General features: G+C 36.5%; 1 long non-coding RNA gene across 1 annotated transcript in view; it reads left to right on the plus strand.

Moving 5' to 3' along the window:
• LOC307158774 overlaps positions 1-12721 on the plus strand; it is a 26442-nt gene continuing 13721 nt past the window's right edge. The window contains exons 1-2 of the long non-coding RNA XR_013821276.1: positions 1-18; positions 10751-10803. This is a non-coding gene — a long non-coding RNA (uncharacterized lncRNA). The remainder of the gene's footprint in view (positions 19-10750; positions 10804-12721) is intronic.

The following is a 12721-nucleotide window of genomic DNA, read 5'->3' on the forward strand; positions in this document are numbered from 1 at the left end:
ATGAAGTCTCTTTAAAACGTGAGTTAACGTTACCTACTTTAGCTGTAATATATTCTTGTTAAGCAGTCATACGCGATTTCTCCATACACCGTGAACGTTTAAAGGTGCTTTTAATAGCCTACCATAAGACATTATTTGCACTATGTTCATGGTCTCATTTGTATTTCAATGAACCAAATTAAGTTAAAATGTGAGGTGTGAAATCGCCCAACGCATGTTAGCTCTCCTCTGCGCAGTTGTTTTGCTAATCACATTGGTGAGAATGAGATAATTAAGTCTGAAGATAGCTCAGAGCTCATTACCACCAACTCACGTTGTCAGGACAATTTAAAGCAACACGGCCACTACAGTGTGCAGAGTTTGAACTTACTCGAGTATAAAAACAAAAATGATTACCATGAATACACGCGAAATGTTTCCTCAACCTAGTCCTTCTGTGTAGAAAATTAGGAAGCTTAGATGCTGATGTGGATAGATGCCACTGCAATGGTGTGTCTGTTAAAACACAAGGTTATCTCTCTTTTTCCAGTTTAGTTTCAAAAGATGATTAAATCATCACAAATAGGGTGGCATTCCTTAGAAATTGCAATTGTTGGTTTATGCAATAACAATTAATAGACATTATTCAATTTAATTAGCTCTACACAGCACCGTTTAACCCTATATTGTATAATATTTGATACATGAACTCTTCTAAATTATCTGCATGATCAAAACATACTTTTTATGTAAGTAAAAGGTACAATTTGATAAATGTCCACCTTTTTTTAGCTGTGAAATCTTTAATGATTTTATAAAGTAAATATAAGAATGACATTTATATAGTAAGTAATATTTCAAGATGGAATATCATCTTAAAACACATTATCCCCTGGTTTAACACACAAGGCTTAAGCTAGTCCCAGACTAAATGCATGTTTGATCTGTTTTAACTGAAAGCAACTTGCACATACATATCTAAAAATATGTCAATGCCATTGTTTCCTCTCAAGATGCACACCAGTAAAGGCCTCTTCCCCTCCTAGAGTGTGAGCTATTCTCACTATATCATTCTAGAAATTTTTTTTTTTTTTTTTTTACATGATTTTGTCTAAAGGTTAAAAAAAACTATTTAAAAATAAAATTTGTTTCAGCAATTGTTTCTGGCTTTACATGTTTAACTTCCACTAGGTTTAGTAATTTACAATTATAGACATTAATTTGGAGATTTAAAAAAAAATGTAATGACTTATCACAAACATCATTATAACATTTCTGCAATCAAGTGAAATTTGTTTAAATGGTGACACTTTTGATTTTGTTTAGATCAAGTTTGATCTAATTAATTTTCGCTGACTCTTTTTCTATTTTAAATTTCTATTTATTTATTTCAGTATGGCTACAAGTAACTAAGGAAAACTTTATAGATAAAGATAATAAATAGCTGTATATAATAGTTTGCTAAAATTAGAAATATAATGATGTGTTCCGTGCTCCATGTATTTTAATATTTTTTACGTGGTTTCGTTTACCAGTGAATCGGGCTTTTGGAGACCTTAATTAATATAACTCACATTTCCACAAATACACTTATGCATTAGGTCTTCTATCATGAAAGACTATTCTATGAATTTGGTTAAACATACGTCAGCTGAAATTGCATTTCATCTCTGCTAAACTAAACCACATGAAATGGTCTACATGATGTGGGTGAACATATCTTAAAGATATGGGGCTAAAAAAAGCAATAGTGTCAGTAAAAGGGAGTGCTAGCTTATCGGAAGGAACAACGTGTGAACCCTCAACAGCTCTCGACTGAAGCATTTTTCAGCCAGCACCTTTCCAGAGAATTTCTTGGCCGGCTGGATGGCCGGCCGGCCTGGGAGTTTACGGAGTTTTTTAAGCTGAATAAATGAATGCCTTTTTCTGTTTGTATAGCCTCTGGTATAGTCCGAGGGAAAAGGACTTGATCAAGCTAATATCACACTGAGAGATGCCTGCATGAATGCTAATTGAAAGGCTGTGAGTGGAAAAGTGACCCAACAGTAGGCCTCTTAACATAACATTTAAACTAACAAAGCAAAGCTGTGGTTGTTGTATTGAGTGCCCATTGGACCTTATGCAAAGTGGTTTCCTCAGCCACAATGGAGATCATTATCAGTAAAATGCGCATGCAGGTACACGAAAGGTCTAATCTTATACTAACCGCAGTGCCTAAACGCATCAACTTTTCCTGATTTAAAGGAGAATAGAGGGCTAAATGCAGGAATGTGATGATGCATAATGGGAGGTCTTTGTCTCCCGCCGTAGTTCCAAACCCATGTGTGAAAAATAAGAATTCTTAATTAAATTACTCAACAAATTGCGTCAGTACTAATTAAAGTGAATTCCAAAGTAGCCTGTATGTTCTGTTAAATTGGAAATATGCATGCCATTTCATTTACTCACTACTTATCCCATTGAAGACTATCCTCATTTAAAATAATGTTGTCCTGACACCTCCTGGGGAATTCACAAGACTGTATACCGCATTTCCACATTTTACACCAACCTGTGAGTGCTTGTCTGCATGTGTTGCAAAGCCAATGACGAACATTTACAGACAGCTTGAACTTTCATGTTGGGATGAGGAAACAGAGAGAGAGAAGGAAATTCTTACACTCCTGTTGATTTAGGCTAAGAGCTCTTTACATGTCACATGTCAAGTTATAAAACATGTTCACACTCCATAATCACTCAGAATGGAGAAAGCAGACTGCTTTATCGGAGAGAAACTGATTCTGGTTTATTGCATGTTTCTCAAGACTCTGCTAGACTTGAATTGGTTGCTTAATTTGTGTCTTTGTTAAGGCTTGTCAGGACACTATAAATGAGATGAAGCAGTGTCATCCTTGTGCCTTTTGGGGGTTGGCTGCTCTGTAAATCTTTAATTTTACGGTTTAAACTAGACCCAAATTACAAATTAATTATAGCCAACTCTGCCTATGTCACATTGATTGCCAAGGTGGATCATAGCAACCATTATGTTCATAAACAAACAACTAGATTATGTGGGAGTAGGAAAAAGTAACTGTACAGTGAAACATTTTGACAGTTGAAAGTTCATGCTCATTAAACCCTTGAATGTGAAGCCAGATGAATCTTATGAAGAGGTCTCAGCACCCTAAAGCTGATTTTGGTGATGTATTTTAAGTTGATATTAGCAGGAGACAATATTTTTAAAAAAATCACATTTAATTGGGCATAGCAATTCAATCCTTTTTTGTAGACCACCATAACATCTCCAGGGCTTTTCGGGATAAAGAGACAATATATCCACCATGCTGCACCGCAGGCCTTCAGAAAGTTTGCCAAAGAGTAAAAGATGGACTCTTAGACATTCACAATGTTCTCTCCAGCCGCCGGCAGGAATGACAGATTGATTTGCCCTGAGGAGAAAAGAGAAAAAAGTGAGGAGCAGTAAAACAAACATGCTGTTACTTTTCTTTCACAGCTCAAAGCCAAGGAAAGCAGAGAAAATCCCTTTGCCTCTAAAAGACCATTTAGGAGCCTGTCCCATGACGGTAGTAGCATTGCAACTGATAACCACTCTAGTCTATAGTCTACCGACCCCACTTTTTTGCACACCAAAGATATCATCATCTAACCTAACACACTATTACCAGCTTGTGTTCGAGTAAATCAGCTCAGATCTGATGCTTATTCTCATTTTAATGTATAATCACAATATGACAGCATGCATTAAACCACTTATGGAATTTTCAAATTTGAGCGAAATGGAGGAGAGCTGCATAACAATTTGACTGCATTTTATCTTCTAAACTACTAGTTTATTATGATTTTGGATATTTATTTGTTGAACCATCTAACAATAGTGGCTTTCAGAAAATGTACTGTTTTTTTATTTTTTATAAAAGGGACATGGACAACAGGGATTAAACAAAAAATGGACTGTATTCTGTTATAAATGGGGCATGGACAACAGGAATTAAACAATATTAAATGCAAAAATTAAAATTCAATCCAACCAGTTAGGAGAGCTAAATAAATAGGCTTATCATAAAAAGGGAGGAGCGTTGCTATCTCTAAATCACAGGAGGCGGTCATATCGAAAAGGTTTTATGTTCCAGAGAGGAACACCGCAAACTGAGTCTTTACCAAATCCATGTCAGAACATCTTAATAAATATGGGGAACGAGAAGGGAGTGCTGGAGCTCAGAGCCATTTTGACATCCATCTGTTTATAATTACAGGAACCTCATGCCACCAAAAAAAAAAAAAAAACTTTTTCCTCTTCTGTATTTTACCACTGAAACATATTTTCGTCCGTAAATCAAATTCAGCCGGTTTAACGTTTTATTTCCTTCTTCAAGAAGTGCTTCGATATTCCTGAGGGGTCTCTTTTTTTTCTATTCGATATAAATAGGACAAACTTTAAAAAGAGTATATGTGGTTAAAAAAAAAAAAAAAAATTGGACCCTAGCCCCCCGCACACACACAATTAGTTTGTCTTTTTTAATTATTTCAAAAATCTGTTTTGATCCATTACATGTACATACAGTGCTGCCAGCTGCAAAAAACAGACATGTAAATAATCATTATGATCTATAAATTAAACAGCATAATTATAAGGCTTACAAATCAAAACCACAATAGTTTTTCACCCATGGCTCTGGGAACTCCAGCACAAAGAACGACTAAAGTATAGGAATTAGGTCAGCTGATGCATGACATTCACCAGACATAGAAACATGTGTTGTGGTGTCTCTGTGACTTCATGCATGGGCAGAGACATTTGTCCAGCATGGAAACCTCGAGGCTCTCGTCTTTCTTTTGCATGATGCTAAACAGGACTCTTGGGACACCCTCTTTAACATCAGCACAAATAAACCCTCACATAAACAACATTGCACAGCCATGCTAGCTAAAATGAGTGCCATACATATAAACTGTCATTTCAGTTCATTTAATTGTGAATCACTGTTTGCCTGAGACTATTAGCAAGTAAATTACAACAAATCTTCCACTGCTAACTTCAGTGGATTTATTATTTAATCAGTGGAGATGTGCTGTTAAATGAGTGCCTATAATTAAATAAATTATGGTGTTGATGACCCTAAAATTCAGTGGCTGCTGATTATTGCAGATAAGGCTATTTATGTGACTTGTATACAGCTGTTCATTGTCCAGTGAACTGAACAGAATGTAACTAGCATTGTGTTTTTTACAACAAAGAGTTTTTACATCATTGGCACTGAGAGCAACACTACACTGGTGACCATTTGTAAACAAAATGGGAACCTGTTCAGCTCTATGCATTTCTTTTTTTTTCACAAAGCAGCCTTAATGTGGTCTCATCAGGAACTCATTGCATTTTAACGAGGAAGGCATGGTGTGTTGCATTTAGTTATTCCAACCACTGAATAATCTGTCCTTCCAGAACCTCCACATTTTACCCACAAGTCTTTCCCCTGTTTACTGCAACATTGCTTTGTTTCTGTCATATGTGCAATAGTTTTTCTATATCTATTATCTTTATCCTAGCTAACAAGGAACATTGTCAGAACATTCTGTAATACTTCTCTCAAAGTTACAAACAAAAGATTCTACAGAATCATTAATAGAACTTTCTTTCAACATTATCAAGCTTGATAAACATTCACCAAAATGATAGCATGAATGAAAAGCATTAATCACACTTTGTTAGAGAAATCTATAGGATTTAAAAATTAATATATGTAATTTTGGATCATTTTTGTTTTAAAAATTTATATATTTCTATTATGTTTCTAAATTAATATATTGGTTCTGTTGAGATAATGTTGATCTTCACTTAATATTGTGTGTAAATCCCACGTTAATGTATTTAAAAAGACTGTAGTAACTAAAAATTGGGCAAAGGATTTCAAGTTCCCAGCATGCTTTGTATAAAGGACTGGATAAGGAATATACATGTTAAAAATAATCAACTTAAAAATGTATGCTCATGCTACAAATGATTAAGTTCTTCTAACCTTCTAACTCAATGTAGTTTGTTGGTTGAACATAATTTAGTTAGAAGTCGTAATAACTCAAAAAGATTGATGCAAACTGTTGCAAAACATTTGCATAATCATTCATAGAACATAAAGTTGTAAGCTGGGTAGAAGTAGCGGTTTCAAATATGCAAAATAAAAGCCAGTTCATATATTCCAAGATCTGTTTTTGATTTCTGACTTACATGTATGGTATATCAGCATGGACGTATGATTAATGAAAGGTCCAGCTGCTGCTAAGAGTGAAGTACAGGCCAGGAAGGTCACCTGCCTGGTGGCAAAGTTCCCAGAGAAAACAGCGTTCAGTTCAGTTCAGTTCAGTTCCTTGCTTAAGGAGACAGGCTGGATGTGACAGGAAAAGGGAGGGTTTTCCAGCCCACAAGCTTCATGGGAGTGCTGCCTCCACCGGCGCGCAGTAGGTCATCCCGTCGTCGTCTCAACTGACTGTCAAAATAATGTGAGTTTTGGCAGCCCATGGGCAACTTGATGCCATTAAGTGTGGTTCTAATTTGACTTGTCTGGTCAAGACCGTTCCAATGATTACACTTAATCATGGTCTCTAAATCTATAGGCTACACAGGAACCTAAAACTGTTAGGATATAAAATGTTTGGCAGTAATTTCATATATTTCTCTCGCCCCTGAGAGCTTATTCCAAGGAGAGCATTTCAAGGCACTGGAAAAGCAATTAAATCAAACATGGGTGAGTGACTACAGGACAAATGCCTTGTCAGCACTTCTCAACAGCAAGGGAAAGCTAGTCAGCTTTTTAAGGGAATGGGCACTGAAAAAAAATGGTCGAAGGAAAACCCAAACAAAGAGAAGGAGAGAGAGTATGAAGAGATAGACAAGAGGTCAGTTACATGCCGCCTTCAAATTTGGGGTCAGACACAGTGTTTGACCTTTGACCTCACAGTTCACATCCCCCCATAATTGCCTTTTTGCAGCAACCCTCCTGCCTTCCATGGCCAAAGACAATGTAACAATTTGTCTTTTCAATTGTCTGTCACTCACTCAAGCCTAGAGCCTTTCAGAGGGCGTATATGGTTTCTTTCTCCATTCCTATTTATTTATTTATCTTGAATGGCAAAAGTGGGGGTCGTCTGGACCCTGGAAAAAGGGGCTCTTTGTCTAAGCTGGTTTCGCATCTACCCCCTCCACTGTTCACTACCTCTCCATATTCAATCCTTCCCACTTTATGCCTGTAGGGGTCTTTAAGAGGGCTAAACATGCTTTACCCCTGGGCCATTTCAAGGTGGATTTCCATCCTCCCAAACTCATCAATAAGCTTTTATTTCCCTTAAATCTCAACCTGCGACTGTGTGCTGCAATGGTCAGGACTGCAGTATATACCCTTGTTTTTCTCTCAGCATTTTCTAAACAAATTTTTCCTTGTATATAATCAAAATGTCTTGATTGCATCATTTGAAACATAAGGCCACTCCATATTCATAATCTGTGCCAAAATGTATAATTGAAACCTTTGCTTTGCTTGTTGTTTTAGTCCAAACATGTACCAGAATTCAAAAATCTTCATTGATCTCACTTTAACCTAAATGAAGGAATTCTAAAGAGACAAAATTATTTTCGTTATTGCTTCACAAGAAAAATATACTTGTCACCCAGGCAGCTGAGCTTGAGATGAAAAAGGAAAAGCATTTTTCTTTTGTTATTCCATTTTCTTTGCCTATATCAAAATTAGTGTTTTCAAGTGAAAGTAATTAGACGAGAGTGAAAGTCAACATTGTTTGCTTGCTTAGGAACAGCTTGACGTGCTGGTAATTGAAACAAAATATTTATTGAGAAATTTCAGTTGGGATTAAACTGGTAGGATAATAAAACAGGTATTTGTGAGTCACGAAATGGAGACTTCGGAAAAGTTCTGGCTTCTTTCTGTCTTTCTTATATTATCACGTGTGCAGAGATTAGCAATCTGTGATATCCCTCTTTCCTTTTTTCTCTGTTCCATTTCCCCCCTGTGTTGCTTGTTAAAATGTCTTGGTGTTATCCACATCCTTCCATTTATGGGGATCAGATCTTAAATATAATCAGAAGATTTAAAGGCTTACTCTGGAAACATGCTACATTCCTTTTACACTAGTTATACATCAGATGGAGTGTCTGTTACTTTCGAATTTGGAGAGGCTGTTTGTATTTTTAGATACGAAACTTCAATTTTATCTCAGTGTCATCAGCTATTTTATTATGGTGCTTCCTCCTAAAAAGTTACCAATCCAGCATAAATCATATTTTTGGAAAAAGCCTGCATATATATTTCCTATAAGACTCTTATGCTTAATGAAAAATGAAACATTTTTTTTTATAATCCTGATGGTTAAATCGAAGAGGTCTCGACAATGAGCAAGCAGAAAAATGTTGTGTCCTTGTTTGGAGAAGAAATGGCTTTACGGAATGTAAAGGCATTCCAGCGAAATATCTGGTACAGATACTGTTACAGCTGAGATAGAGTGATAAACGCACTCTGAGACATGAAGTCTCTTTGCTAGATATAGCTCAGTGTTTAAACACAGCATATTCAAAATGAAATGACTGTACTGAACGTATCTACAACCCTAATGCCCTTTTTTCCAACACCTCCAGCCTAGTTTCTCATGAATCATAAAATTTGAGAAGAACAAATAATAAAAAGATGATAGTTTTGTTTAGTTTTTTGTATTGGAGAAAAGCCCAAACCCAGTTAAACAGCCCTTTTTATCATTTATCAATGATAAATAGTCTAAATTGCCTAAAGCACACTGTTATATTAATTACTTATGAACTGTGTCAAACATTCAATGGTCTCCATGCTGGAAAAAGTCCCACTGAGCACCAAATCAGCATATTAGAATGATTTCTGAAGGATCAAGTGACACTGAAGACTGAAGAAATGATGATGCTAAAAATTCAGCTTTGCATCACAGGAATAAATAACATCTTAGAATATATTCAAATAGAAAACAGTTGTTTTAATTTGTAATACATTTCGCAATATTGCTGCTTTTACTGTACTTTTTTATTAAATAAATGCAGCCTTGGTGAGCATAAGAAACTTCTTTCAAAAACATTTAAAAATTTTTTTTTTTTCCATAACGCACTCCTATGATTTGTTCATTTGCAGCATTGGCCTCTGCGTGTACAGTTTTACAAATAATCAAGGAAGGTATACTACTCAGTCAAGCACAAGTTTACACACATGCACAGTGTGGGAGAGAGAATAATAAAACTGTCAAATTTCACAGTATAAATGTTTGATTAACAGCTTTTATAGAGATGAGTGCAACATGAAGTAATTCACCTCTGGTTCAAACATGCAACTTAAATTAAATTCACTTGTTGGGTACAACTAGACATGACCCCACAGAGCCAATGAATGTCATCAGCAACATGCAAACCCTATAACTAGTCCAAGTTTCCCACATGCTTTACCACAAGGCGGGAAACCTTACTTAATAACACAAGTGTGATTCATACTCCATTTCTATTAAATATTAGAGAACATTTGGTTTGAAGGACAATGGTTATTATAAATCTGTTTTGATAGTGGCAAGACTTTGACCACAGGTTCATTGTCACAGCTTAAGCTAGAATAACAAAACTTAATGTTACCCTAAAAATGTGCTTGTGAGACACGGAGAGCAAAAGGAGCTAGTGGGTTGAACAGGAATGCAATGAATAAAAAGGAATCAAATGTAACCCGAATGATAAAAGAGACTCTAAGCAGGATATTAAACAGCTAATAAACATTAAGAGACACACTTTGCTTCTCTTTAATGCATACCAGCTTGACAAAACAACATGGCTCACTTGGAAAAATACAATTAATGTGTTTAGGGCACATTTTCTAGTAGCCTTCCATGTGTTGCAAAAACAAGGCCTCATTAGTTACAAACCAATGTTTGAGACTAGCTTAATTCAGGATATGTTGAGCACATGTTATTACTTTCTTTATATAGTTTTTTTTTTTTTTTTTTTTTTTTTTTGCCAAGTACTGTGCGTTTGCAAAAAAATATGATTTATTGAATATTATTTCTGTTACCACTGGACGGCATGCTTGCTGTGTTAACACGTTTCATACATCAGAAGATGCAGCTTAAAACGATTTATCAAAACACAAATTTGGAAGCCAGGAAGACACTGAAATCCATCAGAACGTAAAACAGACTTTTGGTTTATATTCTGGTAAATAAAAGTGAAAATGTGTTCCAGTTGTATGTCCATATTTATTAGTCTCACAGTTATAAATGGCATTTTAAAAGAAACCAGCTGGCACATCTACAAGGCAACGGAGCAGGAGCCAAAAACCAGGGTAACCCTTGTCTAGAAATCTATCTATATTCACTCTGAATGATGTCATCTAAACAGTCGGATGGCCAGTTCAATACTTGACTATGTATGGCGTAATCAAGTGTGAAAAATGCTGGGCAGGGAGCGCTCCAAGGTTGCACATGTCAGAGTTGCATGCACAACTGGATGAGATGGATTGAGCTGAGATTCTACTCTCTTTGGGTCCCGACCATAATATGACCCAAAAACAAAGGCTGCATTGAAAGTTGATATTGTTCCTTTTTAAACAGTCCTAGAAGATCCCTAAAAACATATTTTAGAACTTAAAGTTAAGCACTACTCTGTGAAGCTGACTGGCCTCAGCATTTCTCATTTTCAAAGTCATGGTGGAAAAGAATATTTCAGATAGTTTTTGTCTCAACCTTTTTTTCTTTTCTTACTTTTCTGGTACAGCTGGGCCATCCTGACGTTTGGCATATTGCATTCTGCTGATGGACTCGATCCAGGTATGGTTAAAGGAAGCTTTTTTCTGTGCCTCAGATTCACCACATCTGTTGCCTATTTGTGTTTCTATTTCGCCCATAAAGCTACCATTTTAAAGTGCACATAGACATCACTGTGTTACTTTGATGTAACAGTAAGTTCTCTGTCTGAGTTACCCAAATCTGAGATAACATAAGAACAGATATTTTGATTATTGATTTGATATTGTGTTGTTATATTCTGTCATGGTCACTCTAACATCTGTTGTTTACACCAATTACCAATCATCTCAATGGAATGCATACGTTTTGGTGTGTAATGTGTGCTGGAATTGTGACATGTGGAGTTGCACATATGCTACAAATCAAATGTGACTCATATTGTAATAAAATCAGTTTAAATAACATTTTCTTTGACCAATTTTGATTTTATCCTTGAGATTTACATCAGTGCACTGCATTATTGCCACTATTTTCCATTTTGCACATTTCTCATACATTTACATAGCACTTACTGCCATCTGTAGCATAGATAAGGTACTGCTTCAATAGAAGTCACATCCCTTGATAAAATCAACAACTTGTTGAATTATTTACCATTTATTATGCCAGATTGCTGTGTTGCCATAATTATGACATTTCACCTTAAGTTTGTATTGCAAACTGTAGTATGACCACTACTCTGGAACAATACCAGAAAAATGAATACAAAAAAGCTGATTTACTTTTTAAGTAAATTCCTAACCCTCAACTAATGTTATGCATTTCTTTTATGTATTGTGTTTCTTCTAATCTGAAAAGGGATTGTATGTGTAACAGTAAATGATGTGCTTCCAACTAAAAATGTTTTGTACAGGCTTGAATTAATAAGGATTTAGGGTACAGGGAAGCTGTGTTTCTGGGCGAAGTGGATCGCGCGCGCGCGCGCGCACACACACACACACACACACACACACACACACACACACACACACACACACACACACACACAAATTAAAATGCTCTTGCACATGCCATAATAATACTTGGCTTTCTCATGAAACTGTAGTTCACATGAAATACTTAAAATTCTAGACTGCATTTAAGTTAGGCCTACATGGTTTGTAATATATTATATCCCTCCAATTCCAAAAACACACAAGCCATTTTACACTCTGACAAATGAAACTGTGAATATTGGTACAACAGTACTATCATTGTCTTTAATTCCATTAGGGGTTGTGGTGGAAAAGGTTGGTGAAATGCTGAATGCTTTTACTTGTCTCTCTGTATTTTCCATTGGCACATCACTGGTCTGCTGACACAAAATAAAATATCTTAGGTTATGCATGTAACCATGGTTCCCTGAGAAGGGGATTGAGACACTGCATCCTCTAGAGGACACTTTGGGGAACACCTCCAACATGACAGGTGTCTGAAGCACGTGTTTTAAACACGACAATGTCATTGGTCGACGACAGTCCGTGACGTCACTACTGGTGTGACCGTGAGTTTAAAAGGGCACCTGTATTAGACATCATCAACTTCTTTGTCTGAAGGAGATGTAGACAGGCAGGCCTGATGCATGGCAGAGAGACACGGTGTCTTGTTTCCCTTCTCAGGGAACCATGGTTACATGCGTAACCTGAGACATTCCCTTTTGAATGGGAACTTGCACAGCATCCTCTACACTTTGGGGAACAAATGCCCACTCCACCATGCTGAAAGAATGACTACTTAATTGGCTGTGACAAACACAAACAAGGACTCAACGGAATTAGATGCCGGAGTCAGATTCCCTTACTCAGGTCCACGGAACTGTCAGTGACACTATTCCCAACAGCCACCACCCAAACTTCAACCCCTAATGCTGGGTACACACCAAAAGATAATCGGGCTGATTTTGGGCCGATTTCCCCCCTTCCGACAATCCTAGCTATGTCCCGATTATCTTGATGGTTCA

Source organism: Squalius cephalus (genome assembly GCF_949319135.1).
Source record: "Squalius cephalus genome assembly, chromosome: 5".
NCBI lineage: Eukaryota > Metazoa > Chordata > Actinopteri > Cypriniformes > Leuciscidae > Squalius > Squalius cephalus.